General features: G+C 48.4%; 1 protein-coding gene across 1 annotated transcript in view; it reads left to right on the top strand.

Moving 5' to 3' along the window:
* Positions 1–542: 542 nt before the first annotated feature.
* Positions 543–21995, top strand: part of CNR2 (cannabinoid receptor 2) — a 36755-nt gene continuing 15302 nt past the window's right edge. Inside the window, exon 1 of the mRNA XM_035308136.3 lies at positions 543–655. The gene's annotated coding sequence lies outside the window, so the exon portion shown is untranslated. The remainder of the gene's footprint in view (positions 656–21995) is intronic.

Here is a 21995-nt window from a genome sequence, read left to right as displayed (position 1 = left end):
GAGTAGCTGGGACTACAGGCGCGAGCTACCATGCCCAGCTAATTTTTGTATTTTTAGTAGAGACGGGATTTCACCTTATTGACCAGGATGGTCTTGATCTCTTGACCTCGTGATCCACCCGCCTTGGCCTCCCAAAGTGCTGGGATTATAGGCGTGAGCCTCCGCGCCCAGCCGACATTTGCATTTCAAAGCTCTGGTCTAGTGGTAAAGAGGCATTGGAATGACACGTCCTTTAGATGATCTAGTGTAAGGCGAGTGCATTATCCTCATTTTACCGATAAAGAAATTTGCCTTTAGGGAAGTTAAGTGAATCAACATCATAACAAGGCAGGATTAGAACCCAAGTCCCTTGACTCCAGGCTCTAGGCCCATGCCCCACCCTGGACAGAGTTCGTTGTGAGAAAGAACCCAACCGCAGGGGCAAAAGCATTGTCACACCGGGGACCTGGAGGGGAAGTGGTAACAGGCACGGAAGGCCAGACCTCCTCACACTCACTCATCTGTGAAAAAGTACAAAAGCAAGAGAAAGCTGGCTGTGGGGTGGCAGCTCAACAGGTGCTCTGAGTGGCACCCAGGGTCGGGTCCTGGGAGAGGACAGAAAGCAACTGGGACCCCTCTACCCCCGGCAGCTCCCGGTGCCCAGCCACCCACAACTGTGAGTAGCTTTTTATGTTGTTTATTTTAGGCATCTTCCTCATTCCAGAAAACCTGTATTCTTTTTTGTCTGTTTTTGAGACAGACTTTTGCTCTGTTGCCCAGGCTGGAATACAGTGGGGCAGTCTCAGCTCAGTGCAACCGCCACCTCATAGGTTCAAGCAATTCTCCTGCCTCAGCCTCTGGTGTAGCTGGGATTACAGGCATGCGTACCACACTCAGCTAATTTTTGTATTTTTAGTAGAGATGGGTTTCATCATGTTGGCCAGGCTGGTCTCAAACTCCCAACCTCAGGTGATCTGTCCACCTTAGCCTCCCAAAGTGCTGGGATTACAGGGGTGAGCCACCGAGCCCAGCCAAACAGTATTCTTACCTTATCCCTTCCCTGCAGGGACACAAGAAGCCAGGTGGGCCTGTCTGGGGCAGGGGATAGATGTCATTTCAGGACACCTGGGGTTTTGGAGGACCAGTCACAGGAATGCTCAGGGCTGATATCCTCCTCCTAGGACCAGGAATCGGGACTTTGGCTTTCATTTCATTACAGAGACAAGAATCACACACACACACAGATGGCCTTGCTGTGTGCCAGGCACTGCCCTAAGAGCCTTTGGTGGTTTGATTTATTTAATCCTCACAACAGCTGAATGCAGTAGGCGCTGTCACTGTTGCCCACTTGATAGATGTGGCTAGTCACGCGGGCATTGAATGAGAGCACTGGCTTGAGCCTAGGCACTCTGGCTTCACAACCCACCCTTCATCCCCCAGGCTATCCTGCCTTACTGCGGACTGCAACAGTAGATGGGGCCAGGAAAGGGCAGGGGCTGACAGAGGCCTCTGAGATGACCAGGTGAGTCCCGTGCTCTCATTTTATAGATGGGAAACCACAAGGTAGTGTTAGGGGTACATTGGACTCAGGAGACCAGGGGTCTGCCTTGGGGTAAGTTCCACCCAGCGGACGGAAGAGCAGTCTTTTCCAGTGCGCCCTGGGGTCAGCATCTAGGTCTGAATCCCAGCTCTGCCACTGGTATCTCGATGGCCTCAGGCAATTCATTCCATTTCCTTCCCGCTCAGCTTCCTCTTCTGAAGAAATATGGGCCCCAGCAGGTCACTCACAGGCTTGTTGTGAGGGTCAGCTCTCTGACGCAGGCACAGGGAGGGCAGTGGCACAGGGCTTGGGAATGGCCGTGGTGGAGAGTTTGATTTTCACCACATCTGCCCTTGACGTGGATTTGAGATGTGGATAAATGAGACCTGGCTGCTTTTCCCTGGAATGAGTGGCAAACAGACATCTTGGCGGCATGAAAGCCAGGACGAAGGCTGGGGAGCAGTTCAGAGAGACCTCAGGAGGTGGAGTCCCAGCAACCCCGGCCGCAGTTCTGCAACCACCTTGTGGCGCACCAGAATGACCCCCTAAACGGCCCTGGGCAGGTGAAGTGCATCCTTTACCCTTTGGCCAGCTAAGGCCAGGCTAAGGCAATGAAGACGGGAAAATGGCAGCCTGGCTCAGCCAAGCAGAGACCTCCAGCGCCAGCCCCTTCTCTTCCCTCCTCATTTTACAGTAGCAGTCGCTTTTTTTTTTTTTTGAGATGGAGTCTCATACTGGTGCCTGGGCTGGAGTGCAATGGTGCGTTCTCTGCTCACTGCAACCTCCGCCTCCTGGGTTCAATGATTCTCCTGCCTCAGCCTCCCAAGTAGCTGGGATTACAGGTGCCCACCACCATACACAGCTAATGTTTTTGTATTTTTAGTAGAGACGGGGTTTCACTATATTGGCCAGGCTGGTCTCGAACTCCTGACCTCGTGAACCACCTGCCTCAGCCTCCCAAAGTGCTGAGATTACAGGCATAAGCCACCATGCCCAGCCACTGGTCACTCCTACTGCACACACTCAGATGTGCATAAAATATTCTTTCCCTTATTCAGATTAAATCACATTCAATAGGACTCAGAGCCTCATCCTATTGGGCTAGGAGGAGTGGAGTCTCCAAGTGCACTGAGCTTCCCTCACTCCCACCCCCACCTCTCAGCATCACACATTGACCCAGAGGGTCACAGACAGAGCATAAGCGTGAGGGAGGCTCCTGGGTCTTCTTATGATGGATGCCCATTGCCCAAATCGGCTTGATCACCTGAAGTCCAGCCTTGCCCACTTCCCTGGCATTCTTGGAGTCCAGATTCTTTGCAAGACCTGAAACAACTGTGTCTCATTTTGACCTCCCAGTGACTTCCCCGAGAGGTCCTGCTATCTCCCCGGAAAGCCAAGCCCATGACCTCTGGTCCCCTCTCCATCAGGGACAATCTCTCCTCTCCCCTTGGCTATGGATGGCAGATGGATACTCTTCTTTCCCCACCCTCCATCTACCTGGCCTAACCTTCTCACTGCACTCAGGTTCTCAGTTCTCAGGAAAGGACAGGAAGAAGGGTTGTCTTCGTATAGCTTCTGCTTTCTACTCTCACCCCTGCAAAAAGTCCCTGAGCCAAGAGAAGCAAAGGGTACTCTTTGAAAAGAGACAGGCAGCCCTATCTTACAGACAAGAAAAACCAAGGCTCAGCAGTGTCACACAGCCAAGGAACAGTGGAGCCCATGTGAGCAGAGTCCCGCGCTCTGGGCTCAGAGCTTGTGCTATCAGTCACAGAATCATGTGGAAACCCAAGTCTCCCTCATCAATTACTCAGGTGACCTGGGGCAAGTCACATCACCTTTCTGAACCTCAGTTTCTTCCACCCGAAAAATGACACTATCATAGCATTCCCAACCTGCCTCAAAGGAGCTCTCTTTTTTTTCTTAAGCAAACATTGATGAAACATTTGCTATGCATTTGAGCTCTGTGACCTTTCCTCATTCGCTCCTCACCACAGCTTAAGAGGGAGCTGCTATCACTAACCATGTTTGCAAGGTGAGAAACTAAGCTCACACAAGCTTAAGACTCATCCAGGGGGCTGGGCATGGTGGTTCACACCTCTAATCCCAGCACTTTGGAAAGCCCAGGCAGGAGAATAGCTTGAGCTCAGCAATTCAAAACCAGTCTGGGAAACATAGTGAGACCCTGTCTCTACAAAACAAAAAATTAAAGATTAGCCAGGCCTGGTGGCACATGCCTGTGGTCCCAGCTACTCAGGAGGCTGAGGTGGAAGGATTGTGTAAGCCTGGGAGATTGAGGCTGCAGTGAGCTGTTGCCTGGGCAACTAAGCAAGATCCTGTCTCAAAAAAAAAGACAACAAAAGAGAAGCTTGTCCACAGTCACACAACTGGTGGTAATGGCAAAGCTGAGACTCAAGTCCAGGACAGTCTGGATCCAGAACCAAGCCACGTCGTGGTGGGAATCAAGTCGGAGAACAGGAGTGGAAACGCCTCTGGGTGCAGAGATTCAGTGCAGGCTCAGGAGCCATCACCAGGGCTGTCTTTATTGTGTTGCTTGCAAGGTTGTGGTTCAGATGCCATCACATGGACAACCTGAGAACCTATGCTGGGGAGGATATTGGGGGGATATCATATGAATATGGCTGGCTTCTCTCCCCCCACCCCAAACTGAGCAGTCCACTCCAGTCCTGCGAGGTGTCCATTCTGTGCCAAGACTCTGAGGCTCTAGCCCTTGGCCCAGGTGACTTCCTGTTTTCATGATGATCTCTGACAAACCTTCTCTGCCTGTGCTTAGGGCTGTCACTGGTGTTATTTTATGTAATCCTCACCTCAGTCCTGTAAAGGCACTTCTCTTTCTCTCCCCAAGCTATAAACGAGGACACTGAAGTCTCGGGAGAGGGCAAAGTGGGAACCCACGCACAGCCAAGACTCTCAGGCCCCAGCTATGCTGCAGGGACCACCAGAATAGTAAGATCAGGTCTCAGCCCTCTTCCAGCAGAGCCCAGAACAGTGTAAACTGCTCCCTTTATCCTCCCTCTTCTGGGAAGGGAAAGGATGTACTCAGTCTTCACCCCATGCAGCGAAGACCTCAAATGCCAAGGAGAGGAAGTGGCAGACAAGGGCAGATTAATGGGGTATGTCGGCTGGGGAGGAACTGCACAGTGGGGTTAGGGCCAAGCAGGGAGGGAAGGATTCCCCAGCAAGTGAGGGAGTGAAGGCTGCTGGGGCTCCATCCAGTTGGGGAGGATGTGGGTGAGTCCTTGAGCAGAGATGACTTTGTGGTTCAGTGTCCCGTGAGCTTCGTGGCTTCTCCTCCCCTACCCAACCTGCTCCCACTGCCCAGAGAAGAGGTTTTTGATCTGCTTACACAGTGAGTCAGAGGCAGCTTTTCCATTCCCCCACCCCACCAACCCACCCCTCTCTCAGTGGCTCCATGGCCTCCCTAGAGGTTGAGGCCACCCCTAAGTTCCTCTTTGAGAGCCACAGCTGCATTCACGGTGTCGCTTTGGCCCAAATTCAATGAGTTTGTCCTCTGTTTTTCACCAGGATCTGTTTGGGTTCTGGGAAACCAGTCCAAGCTGGAAGCTGGGGAATAGAGCCCACTGAGGGCCAGGGAGGAGCCAGAGGGTGCTTCACTGACCTTCTGTAACCCTCCCTCCCTTCCAACAGGCCCATTTGACAGATGAGGCCCCAGGGCTTAGACACAACAGGCAGGGACAGGAGTCAAACCCAAGCCTGTCTTCCCACTACTTTCTACCATCTTTTCCCACCAGGGAGGGAGATGTTCCAGAAGGTTCACATCATTAGAAGGTCTTGATGCCTGTTTCCATTTTTCAAAAAGTAGTGAATAATTATTGTAACATTTAGGAGATATTTTTCTCAATGTGTGAGATCTTCCTAGGATAAGTGGAAGAATCCAATCCGGCAGTTATAGCCTGGCATGGCACACCCCTGCGGTGCCAGCAACTCAGGAGGCTGAGGTGGGAGGATTGCTTGAGCCCAGAAATTCAAGGCTACAGTGAGCCAAGATTGTGCCACTGCACACCAGCCTGGGTGACAGAGCAAGATCCCCATCTCAAAAGCAAAATAAATTTTTAAAAAGCGATGGTTGGTCAGGCTTGGTGGCTCACACCTGTACTCCCAGCATTTTGGGAGGCCAAGGTGGGTGGATCACAAAGTCAGAAGATTGAGACCATCCTCGCCAACATGGTGAAACACTATCGCTACTAAAAATACAAAAATTGGCTGAGCACGGTGGTCTGTGCCTGTAATCCCAGCTACTTGGGAGGCTGAGGCAGGAAAATTGCTTGAACCAGGGAGTTGGAGGTTGCAGTGAGCCAAGATCGCGCCACTGCACTCCGGCCTGGTGATAGAGCAAGGCTCCATCTCAAAAAAAAAAAAAAATGATAGATTGAACAAACAATTATCTCATGACTCACCAACCAGGTAATTAATAATTCATCCATAGCTTTGGCTGATACATGACTTTACATGGTTTTTGCTCTTAATCTGATATCATTTAATTTATACACTTACTGAGCCAATGATTAAAGACAACATAGAAACTGATGTTAAAAGAAACTGATGTCGAAAATACAAGGAGGCTGGGTACAGTGGCTTGCATCTGAAATCTCAGCATTTTGGAACGCTGAGGTGGGTGGATCAGTTGAGGCCGGGAGTTCGAGACTAGCCAGGACAACATGGTGAAACCCCATCTCTACTAGTAAAAATAAAAATAACAATTAGCCAGGTGTGTTGGCACATGCCTATAATTCCAGCTATTTAGGAGGCTGAGGCTGGAGAATCGCTTGAACTCAAGCAGCAGAGTCGAGATCACATCTTTTTTTTTTTCTTTTCAGACAGAGTCTCGCTCTTGCTGCCCAGGCTGGAGTGTGGTGCAGTGGCGTGATCTCCGCTCACTCCCTCCACCCTCCGGGTTCAAGCAATTCTCCTACCTCAGCCTCCCAAGTAGCTGGGATTACAGGCACATGCCACCCCACCCAACAAATTTTTTGTACTTTTAGTAGAGATGGGGTTTCACCATATTAGCTAGGCTGGTCCTGAACTCCTGATCTCAGGTAATCTGCCCACCTTGGCCTCCTAAAGTGCTGGGATCACAGGCATGAGCCACCATGCCTGGCCTGCTTCAAGATTCATAAATGACATTTACCTGATCAAATTTCTTTCTTTTTTTTTTTTTTTTTTTGAGACAGAGTTTCGCTCTTGTTACCCAGGCTGGAGTACAATGTCGCGATCTCGGCTCACCACAACCTCCGCCTCCTGGGTTCAGGCAATTCTCCCGCCTCAGCCTCCTGAATAGCTGGGATTATAGGCACACGCCACCATGGCCAGAGAATTTTTTGTATTTTTAGTAGAGATGGGGTTTCACCATGTTGACCAGGATGGTCTCGATCTATTGACCTCGTGATCCACCTGCCTCAGCCTCCCAAAGTGCTGGGATTACAGGCGTGAGCCACTGCGCCCGGCCTATCTGATCAAATTTCTTATATGACATATCAGAGAGGTCCTAGCACTTCACAACATTTCAAAGATTGGTAAGAAGAATGACTAATATGTATTCTTTCTTTTCCGGTGCTGGGCATAAAAGAGATCTACACCTGTGAGGCATATAGAGAGGCATGCAAATAGGGCCCTGAGACATATTTTTTTCTTTTTTTGACACAGAGTCTCACTTTGTCACCCAGGCTGGAGTGCAGGCATGGCTCACTGCAGGCTTGACCTCCCAGACTCAAGCCATCCTCCCATCTCAGTCTCCCAATTAGCTGGAACTATAGGCACATATCACCACTCCCAGCTAAGTGAGACCTTTTTTCTCATATATAACATTTTCTCATCATATAACAAACAGAAAATTACTTTTCAAAAGTATAAATTGGCCAGGTGTGGTGGCTCATGCCTGTAATGGCAGCACCTTGGGAAGCTTAGATAGATGGATCGCTTGAGCTCAGGAGTTCAAGACCAACCTGGGCAACATGGCAAAACTGCATCTCAGAGAAAGAAGGAAGGAAGGGAGGGAGGGAGGGAGGGAGGGGAAAGAAAGGGAGAAAGAAAGAGAGAAACATTTCAAATGATGCACTTATTGAAAATAGTACATTTGATTTTAAATCACTTCTTTTTTCATGGGCCATAGGAAATTATGAAATGGCTCCAGTAATTCTCACTGGGTTTGTAAAATTATGTTTTCTCTGTCCCACACACCCCATTTAATCCTCACAACAGCCTGAGTGGAGGTATTTTCATTATTCCCATTTTACAGATGAGGACACTGAGGCTCAAGGAGGTGATGTAATTTGCCCAAGAGACCACAGCTTTAATAAGGGGCAGGAGGCAGGCACAGTGGTGTTGGCCTGGGCTCCCACTACTGGGGAGTCTGAGGGAGGCAGACAATAAAGCCTAGTTCTCCAAAAAACGTCAGAGTGGGAGCAGAATCAGAACTTACAACTCTGATTCAGGCTGCTTCCCTCTACCTATTTCCTCCTCGTTCTCACTTGGTTCTGAGAAAAAGTTCAGGACCAACTGAGAACCTGTGTTCAGAACCAACTGAGAATCTGTTTGTTTTACACGGAACAGGAACGGGAACTAGAAATCCAGGCTACCTTGCAAGTTTGGCTCCCAAGGCCTGAGATTGGCTTGATAGAGTGTCCTGTGGTCTCGCTAGATCCCGGATCCCAGACCAGAGACTGTAACATGCTTTCTCTTTTCTTTCTTCTTCTTTTTTTTTAAGACGGGTTTTCACCATGTTAGTCAGGCTGGTCTTGAACTCCTGACCTCAGGTGATCCATCTGCCTTGGCCTCCAAAATGCTTGGATTACAGGTGTGAGCCACCGCGCCTGGCCAACATGCTTTCTTTGTTATGATCCCAGGGACCAAAAGCCAACAGATGCATAAATGCACATTAATTTATTCTACTATAGAGAAGTAGAGGGAACACACAGGAGGGTCAGCTCCCCAGATGTCTGGCCTATGCCTGGCCGTTCCTCATCTCTCCATAGCCTGAGCACCCATGCCAGGTTTAATTCATCCATCAGCCTCTGCCCAGCTGTCCCTTTGTCCCCTCAAGCCCCTTTGCCACCATTCACAGATCTTATCAGCTCCATGAGTCAAGTCTCTCTGCTGATGCTGGTTTCCTCAACTACAGAACAAGAGTGATACTTGTCCCCTTCATGGACTAGTTGTGTAGAATATATAAATTAATATGTAAAGTGCAAAGATGGCTAGGCGAGGTGGCTCCCATCTGTGATCCCGGCACTTTGGGAGGCCAAGGCAGGTGGATCACCTAAGGTCAGGAAATTGAGACAAGCCTGACCAACATGGTGAAACCCCGTCTCTACTAAAATTACAAAAACTAGCTGGCGTGGTGGCAGGCACCTGTGATCCCAGCTATTCTGGAGGCTGCAGGAGAATTGCTTGTACTCGAGAGGCGGAGGTTGCAGTGAGCTGAGATTGCACCACTACACTCCAGCCTGGATGACAAAGCCAGATTCCATCTCAAAAAAAAGTAAAGTGCAGAGAATAGTACCTGACACACTGTATACAGTAGGTCCAATTTCAGTATTAGTTGCTACTATGTCATAATCACCAGGGTGTTTCAAGAGCTGAGCCTCCATGGCTCTCCACATCGCTTCACAAACTCCCCTCTTCTATTCCCCGAACCAGCCTGAATGGCAACCTCAGCCCCCCACTGATGCAATCCTAAAAGCAAACCAGAATCATGGCTAGGGCAGGGGTCCTGCCCTTTGCAATCTGGCCAAGTCAGGAAGAGGTGGAGTGGCCTGGAGGCAAACCACAGGTGATTCAGAATGTTCACCACCTGAACATTCTGTCCTACTGCTTTATAGAGAAGCCACCAGGAAAATTACTCATTGGCAAGGCACAGTGGCTCACGCCTGTAATCCCAGCACTTTGGGAGGCCAAGGCGGGCAGATCACGAGGCCAAGAGATCAAGAGCATCCTGGCCAACAAGGTGAAACTCCGACTCTCTTAAAAATACAAAAATCAGATGGGCATGGTGGCGCATGCCTATAATCCCAGCTTCTCAGGAGGCAGAGGCAGGAGAATTACTTGAACCCAGGAGGCAGAGGATGTGGTGAGCCAAGATCATGCCACTGCACTCCAGCCTGGTGACAGAGCAAGACTCTGTCTCAAAAAAAAAAAAAAAAAAAGAAAAAGAAAGTCCTCATTTTTAGGGGACAGGCCTCTCTGTCCCCTGGTTATAATGCCTTACTTTGTATGAAAGTTTCCTTTCCTACAGAGAGCACTGCATGGACAGAAGGGGTGACTGGCCACTTCCAGATGTGACTTGAACAATGCTCCTCCCACCCCCATACAAATGCATACTTCCTGATGACTGATTGAGATTTCACCAGTAACAGGCTACCCTCAGGATGAGGGAGATCGGAACCTGCTTACCAGTCATTTACTTACACTTTAATATCACAAAGCATCAAATACTTTTCTGTAGTAGGCTTTCTTTGAAAGAGGGAGATAGGCCTTGTAGTTCCTGCTATAAAAAATGAAGATTGGCCAGATGCAGTGGCTCACATGTGTAATCCCAGCACTTAGGAGGCAGCAGCAGTCAAATCACCTGAGGTCAGGAGTTCCAGACTAGCCTGGCCATCATGGTGGAACCCTGTCTCTAATAAAAATACAAAAAATTAGCCTGGCGTGGTGGTGGGCACTTATAATCCCAAACTACTCGGGAGGCTGAGCCAGGAGAATCACTTGAACCGGGGAGGCAGAGGTTGTAGTGAGCTGAGATTGTGCCAGTGTACTCCAGTCTAGGTGACAGAACGAGACTCCAAAAAAAAGACAGGATCTGAGTATCTGAGTGACATCCCCTGGATCACAAGGGAGCTCGCTAGTGGGACAAAGAAGATGCCTGTTTTCAGGCAGTGTGAACTCTGGACTCTGGTGAAGCAGAAAATGGGGAGCCTGAATGCCATTTTTTAACATTTCAAAGGGCCCCGCAGAATGATTAGACAGTCCCCAGGAGAAAGCCACAGGAGCCAGCTAAGCAACTAGGAGGCAGGCCCCCGTGATAGATGCAGGCCTGAGCACAGGTCTGGGTTCACATCAGGCTCTGCCCTTTTGTGCAGCCTCAGGCAAATCATTGCATCTTTGCGCCTGGGTCTGCTTGCCTGCAAAATGGAGATGATGATAATAGGACCTCTCCCTGACTTACTGTGAGGGTTAACTGCATTTTACACAACCAGCTCTTGTTAAAGTGCAGCTCCCCACAATCCCATTTTCACCCTTGCATTTATAGCAGGTTAGGTTCTACAAAGCTGATCCATACATCCTTTGAGGAGCAACTTTGGTGTGTTACACTAGGCATGCTGAAAATACAAACATTAGCTGGGTGTGGTGGCACTTGTAGTTCCAGCTACTTGGGAGGCTGAGGCAGGAGAATCGCTTGAACCCGGAAGGCAGAGGTTGCAATGAACCGAGATTGCACCACTGCACTGTAGCCTGGCAACAGAGCGAAACTGTCTCAAAAAAAAAGTGCTTTTTTTTTTTTGAGACAAAGCCTAGGGTCTCACTCTGTTGTCCAGGCTGGAATGCAATGGCATGATCACGGCTAGCTGTAGCCTCAACCACCTGGGCTCAAGTGATCCACCTCAGCTTCCCAAGTGTCTGGGACCACAGGCATGCACCACTACTCCTGGCTAACTTTTTATTTGTAGAGACAGGGTCTTCCTATATTGCCCAGGTGTGTCTTGAACTCCTGGGCCCAAGGGCTTCTCCCACCTCAGCCTCTCGAATTGCTGGGATTACAGGTGTGAATCACTGCACCCAGCCTCACTTTGAAAAAGTGGGCTTTTTCAGAAAGCAGGTTGCCCTCCTTGAGGATGTTCGCATGTGTCAGAGAGAATGCCTCCAACCAATCCATTAGTAAACAGTTATTGAGCAGTGATCATGGGTGAGGTAGCTTCACTTAAGATACAGGAGTGTGGCCGGGTGCGGTGTCATCCGAGCATTTTGGGAGGCTGAGGTGGGCAGATCACAAGGTCAGGGGTTCAAGACCAGCCTGGCCAACATAGTGAAACCCTACTACAAATACAAAAAATTAGCTGGTGTGGTGGCAGGTACCTGTAATCTCAGCTACTTGGAAGGCTGAGGCAAAAGAATTGCTTGAACCTGGAGGCAGAGGTTGCAGTGAGCCAAGATTGTGCCACTGCACCCCAGCCTGGGCTGGGTGACAGTGTAAGACCGTGTCTCAAAAAAAAAAAAAAAGATACAGGAGTGAACAAAACAATGGGCTCTCACTCCCTTGGAGAAACTAGTCTAGTGTCCTGGTGACTAATGGTGGTGCTGGAAGCATGGTTCGGTAAATTGGTCCAAGGTGGGAAGGATAAAAATGAGATTAGGGAAGAGACGGTTGCCCATAGGTATAAGAGCGACCCCATGCTTCTCCATCTGTAAGCCCCAAAAGCATTCACCTTGCCTGCTGCCTAGACAGAGCCTATTCCTCAAGGCAGCAGAATTGCAGTAAAGAGTAATTTACAATTCCTCAAGGCAGCAGAATTGCAATAAAGAGTAATTTATGCAGAGCCGGCTGGCAGGAGATGGGAATTTTATTATCCCAAATCAGTCTCCCCCAGCATTTGAGAATCAGAGTTTTTAAGGACAACTTGGTGGGTTGGGGGGGAACCAATGAGTCAGGAGTGCTGATTGGCCAGGGATGAAATCACAGGGAGTCAAAGCTGTCTTCTTGCACTGAGTCAGTTCATGGGTGGGGGGCCACAGATCAGATGAGCCAGTTTATATATCTGAGTGGTGCCAGCTGACCCATCAAGTGCAGGGTCTGCAAAATATCTCAAGCACTGATCGTAGGAACAGTTTAGGGAGGGTCAAAATCTTGTGGCCTCCAGCTGCATGACTCTTAAACCTTGATGGATGGATGGATGGATGGATGGATGGATGGATGGATGGATGGATGGATGGAGACTCCTCTGTTGCCCAGGCTGGAGTGCTGTGGCACGATCTCGGCTCACTGCAGCCTCTGCCTCCTGGGTTCAAGCAATTCTCCTGCCTCAGCCTCCTGAGTAGCTGGGATTACAGGTGTGCACCACCACATCTGGCTAATTTTTGTATTTTCAGTAGAGACAGCGTTTCACCATGTTGGCCAGGCTGGTCTTAATTCCTGACCTCAAGTGATCAGCCTACCTCAGCCTCCTAAAGTACCGAGATTACAGGCATAATCTCACACCTGGCCCTAAACCATAATTTCTAATCTTGTGGCTAATGTTAGCCCTACAAAGACAATCTAGTCCCCAGGCAAAAAGGAAGTGTGTTTTGGGAAAGGGCTGTTATCATCTCAGTTTTAAACTAAACCAAGTTTGTCCCAAAGTTAGTTCAAGTTTGTCCCTACGCCTATGAATGGACAAGGACAGCTTGGACGTTAGAAGTAAGATGGAGTCGGTTAATTACTCTCTTTACCGTTTCAGTCATAACTTTGCAAAGGTGATTTCACATCTAGGCTGCCCAACTTCTGTGGCCGGGGTCTGGCACCAGCTATATGACAGCAGCCTGTGTTTGAATTCTGACTCTGTCATTTACAAACTTTGTGACCTCAGGCAAATTCATTCTAGCTGAGCCTCTGGTTCTTCACAGATAAGATTGGGAAAATGAGACAATCTACCTCTAAGCGCAGTTTGGAGGACAAAGGAGACAGAGCATTTCTATGTGGTAACAACATTTAAAATCTACTCATTTAGCAATTTTGATATATGCATCATAACATCACTCTGCTATTCCATAAATATATAAAATTATTATTTTTCCATCAAAAATAAAATGAAAACATTTAAAAATAATATATAGTATGGGCCGAGTGTGGTGGCTCATACCTGTAATCCCAGCACTTTGGTAGGCGGAGTCTCAAACTCTTGAGATCAGGAGTTTGAGACCAGCCTGGCCAACATGGCAAAACCTCGTCTCTACTAAAAATACAAACATTAACCAGGCATGGTGGCGCATGCCTACAATCCCATCTACTCGGGGGGCTGAGGCAGGAGAATTGCTTTAACCTGGGAAGGTGGATGTTGTAGTGAGCTGAGATCACACCTCTGCACTCTAGCCTGGGTGACAGAGCAAGACTCTGTCTCAAAAAATAATATGTAGTATGGATTTGAACAACAGAAAAGGACACACTGCATGTTAAAAGCCTTTCACAGGCCGGGCGCGGTGGCTCAAGCCTGTAATCCCAGCACTTTGGGAGGCTGAGGCGGGTGGGTCACAAGGTCAAGAGATCGAGACCATCCTGGTCAACATGGTGAAACCTCGTCTCTATTAAAAATACAAAAAATTAGCTGGGCATGGTGGCTTGCGCCTGTAGTCCCAGCTACTCGGGAGGCTGAGGCAGGAGAATTGCTTGAACCCAGGAGGCGGAGGTTGTGGTGAGCCGAGATCGCACCATTGCACTCCAGCCTGGGTAATAAGAGGGAAACTCCGTCTCAAACAAACAAACAACAACAAAAAAAAAACCCACTCCTGGTGCAGATGGACCTACTGAGAAGGCACTCTTGTGCCTGAGGTTATGCAGCCATCAGTTCCACCTGGGACTAGAACCAGCATCCTGCCTGTCTCGTTAATCCAGGGCTCTCCTTATGATGGCAAGCTGGCAGGTGCTCCCTAGCACAATCTCGGCTTCCTGTTATTTCATCCCCAAAAGTTCTGAGGGGAGACAGTCTTCCCCCTCTGCTTTCCTGTCCCCATCGTCCCTCCTGCCTCTCACCTCTCTCTTTGACATTCCCCCTATCAGCCCAAGGGCACAGCAGAGATGACATTGTCACTCTCATTGGTTACCAACTAGCAAAGAACTTAAGAAAGTGAGGAGAAAGTTCTAATGGGTACATATATATAGGATATATGAGCTGCCATTCACAGAGGGCTTAGTGTGTGGCAGGCACTATATTAGGCTTGAGCTAACTCACTTAATCTTCATGCCTCACCACCACTGATGGGACAAGCACTACTTGTTATGCCTGTTCTATGGATAAGGAAACTGAATGAAAGAAATGAATGAAGTGAGTGACTTGACTTGAGAGCGCAAAGCTAATAATACTTGGCAGAGCCAAGACTGGAACTCAGTGCTATCTAACCACAAAGCCCAACAGCCTGATGGTCAAATCCCTGTGGGTGAGGTCAGGACTCTACCAGGAAAGTGGGGAAAGGACTAAAGTCTAGGGCCTGGCCGGGCTCAGTGACTCATGCCCAAAATCTGATCACGAACTTTGGGAGACCAAGGTGGGAGGATCACTTAAGGTCAGGAGTTTGAGACAAGCCCGGGCAATATAGTGAGACCCCCATCTCTACAAAAAGTAAATAATAATAACAGCCCAGGCCAGCTAATGGTAGCAATGAGGCATTACTGGGAAAAAATGGTCAGAAAAATGCAAAGTCAAAAAGAGAGAGCAGAGAGATAGGATTTGCTTCTGGAAATAAAGACAAAAGATTGTGCGTGGTGTCAGGGCCCCTTGCGCTGTGCAGAGTCATGCATTCGATCCTGCGTCTTTACCAATCTGACCTTGTCATGACACAAGGACCCCAGTCCTGGCATTGCCTGCCACTTGCTGTGGGTTTCTGGGCAAACGACTTGTCCCCTCTGAATCTCTTTGCTCATGGAATAGTTGAGCCACACCTGCCTCACATAACAGCCGTGAGCTTTCCCAGGCTGTGTAAATTGTCGAGTGTGTTATGAATGTGAGCATTATTAGCTCGTTCTCTAAAAGAGAAGTTGCTGAAGTATAAAATAATTGAAAGAGGAAGAAGATGTTCAAAAAGACTCAACAAAACTGTCCTGTTGGCAGATTTCCTTTTTTTTTTTTTTTTTTTGTGATGGAGTTTCCCTCTATCGCCCAGGCTGGAGTACAGTGGCTCGATCTCAGCTCACTGCAACCTTTGCCTCTCAGGTTCAAGCGATTCTCCTACCTCAGTCTCCCAAGTAGCTGAGATTACAGGCATGCGCCACCACGCATGGCTAATTTTTTTGTGTTTTTAATAGAGACTGGGTTTTGCCATGTTGGCCAGTCTGTTCTCAAACTCCTGACCTCAGGTGATCCGCCTACCTCAGCCTCCCTAAACTCTGGGATTACAGGCGTGAGCCACTGGGCCCTGCTGTGTTGGCAGATTTCTAATTAGTTAATTTACCAAGTATTTGTTTGGAGGTGGGAGGGAAGAATGCAAAGCAATTGGATGGGATCCTAGGTTTCCAGAGAAAGGGACAAAAGCATGGATTCCAATGTCCTGAGCAGGACATTTTTCTTTCTTTCTTTCTTTTTTTTTTTTAGACAGAGTCTCACTCGGTTGCCCAGGCTACAGTACAGTGGCAGGATCTCCACTCATTGCAGGCTCCACCTCCCAGGTTCAAGTGATTCTCCTGCCTCAGCTGCCAGAGTAGCTGGGACTACAAGCTCACGCCACCAATGCCCAGCTGATTTTTTTGTATTTATAATAGAGAAGGGGTTTCACTGTGTTGGCCAAGCTGTTCTTGAACTCCTGGCCTTGAGTGATCAACCCTCCTCAGCCTCCCAAAATACTAGGATTATAGGCATGAGCCACCTCACCTGGCCAAGTTTCTCTCTCCCTCCCTCCCTCCCTCCCTTCCTTCCTCCCTCCCTCCTTCCCTCCCTTCCTTCCTTCTTTCTTTCCTTCCTTCCTTCCTAACTTCCTTCTTTCTTTCTCTGTCTCTCTTTTTCTTTTTTTTTTTTTTGACAGAGTTTTGCTCTTGTTGCCCAGGCTGCAGTGCAATGGCACTACCTCAGCTCACTGAGACCTCTACCTCCCAGGTTCAAGTGATTCGCCTGCCTTAGCCTTCAGAGTAGCTGGGATTACAGGCACGTGCCACCACGTCCAGCTACTTTTGGTTTTTTAGTAGAGATGGGATTTCACCATGTTGGTCAGGCTGGTCTCAAACTCCTGACCTCAGGCGAGCTGCCCACCTGGGCCTCCCAAAGTGCTGGGATTACAGGTATAAGCCACCATGACTGGCCTCTTTCTTCTTCTTCTTCTTCTTTTTTTTTTTTTTTGAGATGGAGTTTCGCTCTTGTTACCCAGGCTGGAGTGCAATGGCGCGATCTCGGCTCACCGCAACCCCAGCGAATTTCTTGTATTTTTAGTAGAGACGGGGTTTCACTATGTTGACCAGGATGGTCTCAACCTCTTGACCTCGTGATCCACCCACCTCGGCCTCCCAAAGTGCTGGGGTTACAGGCTTGAGCCACTGTGGCCAGCCTTCTTCTTCTTTTTTTAATAAAATGCTGCAGAAACATCTTTCTTCTCTTTTTTTTTGAGACAGGGTCTTGCTCTGTTACCCAGGCTGGAGTGTAGTGGTGCGATCACAGCTCACTGTAACTTTAATCTACTGGGCTTCAGTGATTCCCCCACCTCAGCTTCCTGAGTGGCTGGGACTACAGGCACATACCACCACACCCAGCTAATTTTTGTATTTTTTGTAGAGATGGAGTTTCACATTGCCCCGGCTGGTCTCTAAGTCCTGGGCTCAAGTGATCTGCCTGCCTCGGCCTCCCAAAGTGCTGGGACTATAGGCATGAGCCACAGTACCCAGCTCCCAGAAAGTTTCTTCATCTATAAAATATGGAAAATAATAATAGTAAGATTCTTGCAGGGTTGTTTGAGATTTAAATGAGATAATGTGTAGATAGTACTAGCACCGTGCCAGGCACTCATCAGTATCCCCAATCTTCTTTTCAAATGGCAATACTGGGACAAGAGAGAGTAGGTGGCTTCTCAATAGACCCCAGTGATACCAGTGCCAGGGCTTAAACCCTGAGCACCTGATTCCGAACTTAGGACCCTTTTCTTTCCACTACATCCAACACTCTTGAAAATTCACTCAGGCAAAAAAGCTCCTGCTTAGTTTTAAATAATTATTTAATCTGCACATACAGAATATAGGGATTTGTTTTCCATTCACAGAGGAAGAAACTGAAGCTCAGAGAGTTTGAGTAACTTTCCCCAAGGTCACACAGCCTATCAGTGACTGACCTGAGATTTGAACCCAGTGATGTTTCACTTTCACTCTAAAGCCTTGGCCCTTAACCTTGACTAAAGTGGAGGGAGGCCTTAGACATCATTTAGCTCAACTTTGCCCAGGAGGCAGGCTGGAATTGATGATGCAGAAGGAAGGTCCAGGGAAGGTCTAGGGAGAATGAATGAATTGAGACAGCCTGGATGGAGGTGATGAATGCTGAGTGGACAGCAGGCTGGGGATGGAACACTTCAGCCCCACAGGGAAGACTGAGTTTCTTTGATAACCCATAGACATTTGAGAAGGGAACCACAGAGAAGACCTTAATAAGAATCCTTTGATCTTAACCTGTAAATTAGACATTCTTTCTTTTTTGTTTGTTTGTTTGTTTTTTTGAGACAGAGTCTTACTCTGTCGCCCAAGCTGGAGTGCAATGGCACAATCCCTGCTCACTGCCACCTCCACCTCCCAGGTTTAAGTGATTCTCCTACCTGCCTCCCAAGAAGCTGGGATTATAGGCACCCACCACCAAGCCCAGCTAATTTTTGTATTTTTAGTAATAATGGGGTTTCACCATGTTGGCTGGGCTGTTTTCGAACTCCTGACCTCAAATGATCCGCTCACCTTGGCCTCCCAAAGTGCTGGGATTAGAGGTGTGAGCCACCACGCCCAGCCTACACATTCTTTCCTGAAAGGACTAGAGGTGGCTACGTTACAAATTGGGGCAGTTAAAATAAAAGCAAAGCATTAGAAACCACTAAAAGGGGCTGACGCCGGGGCTAACACCTGTAATCCCAGCACTTTGGGAGGCCGAAGCGGGTGGATCATGAGGTCAGGAGTTCGAGACCAGCCTGACCAACATGCTGAAACCCTGTCTCTACTAAAAATACAAAATAATTAGCTGGGTGTGGTGGTGCTTGCCTGTAATCCCAGCTATTCTGGAGGCTGAGGCAGGAGAATCTCTTGAACCCAAGAGGCGGAGGTTGCAGTGAGCTGAGATTGTGCCACTACACTCCAGCCTGGGCCACAGATCGAAACTCTGTCACCAAAAAAAAAAAAAAAAAAAAAAAAGAAAAGAAAAAAAAGAAACCACTTAAAGGAGCAATAAATAAACCAGGACCTGACCTTGAATGGCCCTGTAACTGCACTTCCACACTGCATTTACCTCTGGGCTTGCTGGCAGCCAAGGGAAAAAGAAGTACAAAAGTGGGTCTGAAGGAGCCCGCTTTTCTCCTAATAGACATTCATGGATTCTATAAATCCATTTTAAATATTTAAGCACTCACTTTGTGCCAGGCTTCATTCCAGTTTGGGTGCTGGAAACCCCAGGAGGAATTTATTAAAGGAACTGACTCAGGAAACAACCCCTTTGGCAGCCCTTTTCATCTCTCCTCTAGGAAAGCTTCCCTATTTTGCCTTCCATCAATAAACCTCCCCTGGGACCTATATCGCTAGAGAGATTTTAAGTTCCCTTGCTGCCCAGTGCTGTCCCACCTCCCCTGCCAAACCCATTTTAGGAATGACTATCCTGGTGCTCTGTTCACAAGGTCAAGAGCCTGGGCAGGCACCATCCTTCTAGTTCACAGTCTGCTTCAGGGCTGCTGCTTGTGGTTCCAACCTCTTTTTGCAAGTCTGGTTCTCTGGGCCAGGAGCACTAGGGTGAGAAGCATGGTGAGGTTCAGGGAGCACGATGACTTCGAGTAATGAGAAGTGTCCGCCTTGGGCTTGGGATTGAGGAGTGGGAGCCTGAGGCCGTCGGATTACCTTGCCTGGCTAGGCTGAGTTTCATCTCTCCAAGACTGCTCTGCTCAGCTCTGGCTCCTCATCATAAAGACCTCCACTGAGAGTCTACTGTGGGCCTGACATTGTGCTAGGAGACACTTTTTTGGGCGAGTGAGATACAAAGATGACTCCACTCCCAGACTCAGATTCTACTCTCAAGACTAGGAGCTCACAGTCCAGGAAGCAAGATGTGGAATGGACACAAATTATACAAGGTAGGCAGTTCTGTGAGGTAGGGCTCAACAAGGGGAGACCAGAGGATGCTTCTTGGAGGCGGTGGCTTTTGATATCAAAGTAGATATAAAAAGAGGTAAGATATGGGCTTTCTTTCCTTTTTTTTTTTTTTTTTTTCTGAGACAGAGTTTTGCTCTTCTTGCCCAAGCTGGAGTGCAGTGGTGTGATCTCAGCTCACTGCAACCTCTGCGTCCTGGATTCAAGAGAATCTTCTGCCTCAGCCTCTCAAGTAGCTGGGAATACAGGCACCCGCCACCATGCTCAGCTAATTTTTTTTGTATTTTTAGTAGAGACGGAGTTTCACCATGTTGGCCAGGCTTGTCTCAAACTCCTGACCTCAGGTGATCCACCCGCCTCAGCCTCTCAAAGTGCTGAGATTACAGGTGTGAGCCACCATGCCCAGCCTGACTTGTGTTTTCAGTATAATTCATAGATTCAAACACACACACACACACACACACACACACACACACACACACACACACAGATTGGGGCCAAAAAACCCCACAGTCTACAGCCCCAAACTCCAGAAAAACTTCATTGCAACTGCAATCAAGAGTTATAAACAACAGGTCGGGCACGGTGGCTCATGCCTATAATCCAAGCACTTTGGAGGCCAAGGCAGGCAGATCACCTGAGGTCGGGAGTTCAAGACCAGCCTGACCAATATGGTGAAACACCATCTTAAAAAAAAAAAAAAGTTACAAACAACAGAGGGAGGCCAGGCGCAGTGGTTCATGACTGTAATCCCAACACTCTGGGAGGCTGAGGTGGGCAGATCACTTGAAGTCAGGAGTTCGAGACCAGGCTGGCCAATGTGGTAAAACCCTGTCTCTACTAAAAATACAAAAATGAACCAAGTGTGGTGGCTCACACCTGTAATCCCAGCTACTTGGGTGGCCAAGGCATGAGACTCGCTTGAACCTAGGAAGTTGAGGTTGTAGTGAGCTGAGATCACCCCACTGCAATCCAACCTGGGCAGCAGAACAAGAATCTGTCTCAAAAAAAAAAAAAAAAAAAGAAGAAGAAGAAAACGAAGGAGAAGGAGAAGGAGAAGAAAGAAGAAGAAGAAGAACAACAGAGGGGGACTAAGAGAAGAAATGTGGAAGGAAAGCCCCATGACACCCTTCCTATGACTGGACACAGCAGCAGGGGCCCGGCCAGCTGGGGAGTAGGTCAAGAAGGTCTCCTTGGTCTATGTCTGATGGGTCATTCTTGCAAGTTGACAGGTTTTGCAAAATGTGATGATTTGTCCTCAGTGGTGATAAGGTGTCAGCTGAGATTAAGTAAGGATTGTTCTATCTGCCTCAGCTTTCACGTAAAGGTCAGGCATGACTGGAGCACAGAATCCTTTTTTTTCCTTCTTTTTTTCTTTAAATTTTTTTTGAAACAGAGTCTCACTGTTGCCCAGGCTGGAGTGCAGTGGCACGATCTCAGCTCACTGCAACCTCCGCCTCCCAGGTTCAAGTGATTCTCCTGGCTCAGCCTCCCGAGTAGCTGGGACTACAGGCATCTGCCACCATGCCCAGCTAATTTTTGTGTTTTTAATAAAGACAGGGTTTCACCATATTGGCCAGGCTGGTCTCGAACTCATGACCTTGTGATCTGCCCACTTCAGCCTCCCAAAGTGCTAGGATTATACATGTGAGGCACCGTGCCTGGCCTCATTTTCTTTTTTTTTTTTTTTAGACAGGGTCTCACTCTGTAAGCCAGGCTGGAGCACAGTGGCACAATCACTGCTTACTGAAGCCTTGACTTCCTGGGCTCAAGTGATTGTCCTGCCTCAGCCTCTGAAGTAGCTGGGACTGCAGACATGCACCACTGTACCCAGCTAAGTTGTGTATTTTTTGTAGAGACACAGTTTTGCCATGTTGGCCAGGCTGGTCTCAAATTCCTGGGCTCAAATGATCCACCTGTCTCTGCCTCCCAAAGTGCTGCGATTACAGGCATGAGCCACCATGCCTGGCACAGAATCCTGTAAGAATCCTATAAACTAACTCTATTAAGCATCTCCTGCCTTTGATTAGATACCTACTGCAAACCAGGCACAGTGCCATGAATTTGGTATACTTCTATCATTATCTGTACAATCATATGATATGGATAGTAGCGCTCCCAGTTTACAAATGAACCAAACAGAGGCTCAGAGAGGTGCAGTAACTTGCCCAAGGTCACACAGCCTGAAAGTTGCAGAGCTGGATTTGAATCCAGGAAGGTCTCGTTCCCAAAACTGTGACATTGTCATCCAACATGCTTAGTTTCCTGGAGGAGACCTTGGGAATCACCCCATCAACCCAACTGCTTTGAAAATAAGAAAATAAAGGCCCAGATGTTCAGGCAAGATGGCTCATGTCTATAATCCCAACATTTTGGGAAGCTGAGGGGGAAGGACTGCTTGAGGCCAGGAGTTTGAGACCAGCCTGGGCAATGTAGCAAGACCCTATCTACAAT

Source organism: Callithrix jacchus, chromosome 7 (assembly GCF_049354715.1).
Source record: "Callithrix jacchus isolate 240 chromosome 7, calJac240_pri, whole genome shotgun sequence".
Lineage (NCBI taxonomy): Eukaryota > Metazoa > Chordata > Mammalia > Primates > Cebidae > Callithrix > Callithrix jacchus.
The sequence above is the reverse complement of the archived record's forward strand: the minus strand, read 5'-3'. Positions and strand labels throughout refer to the sequence as shown.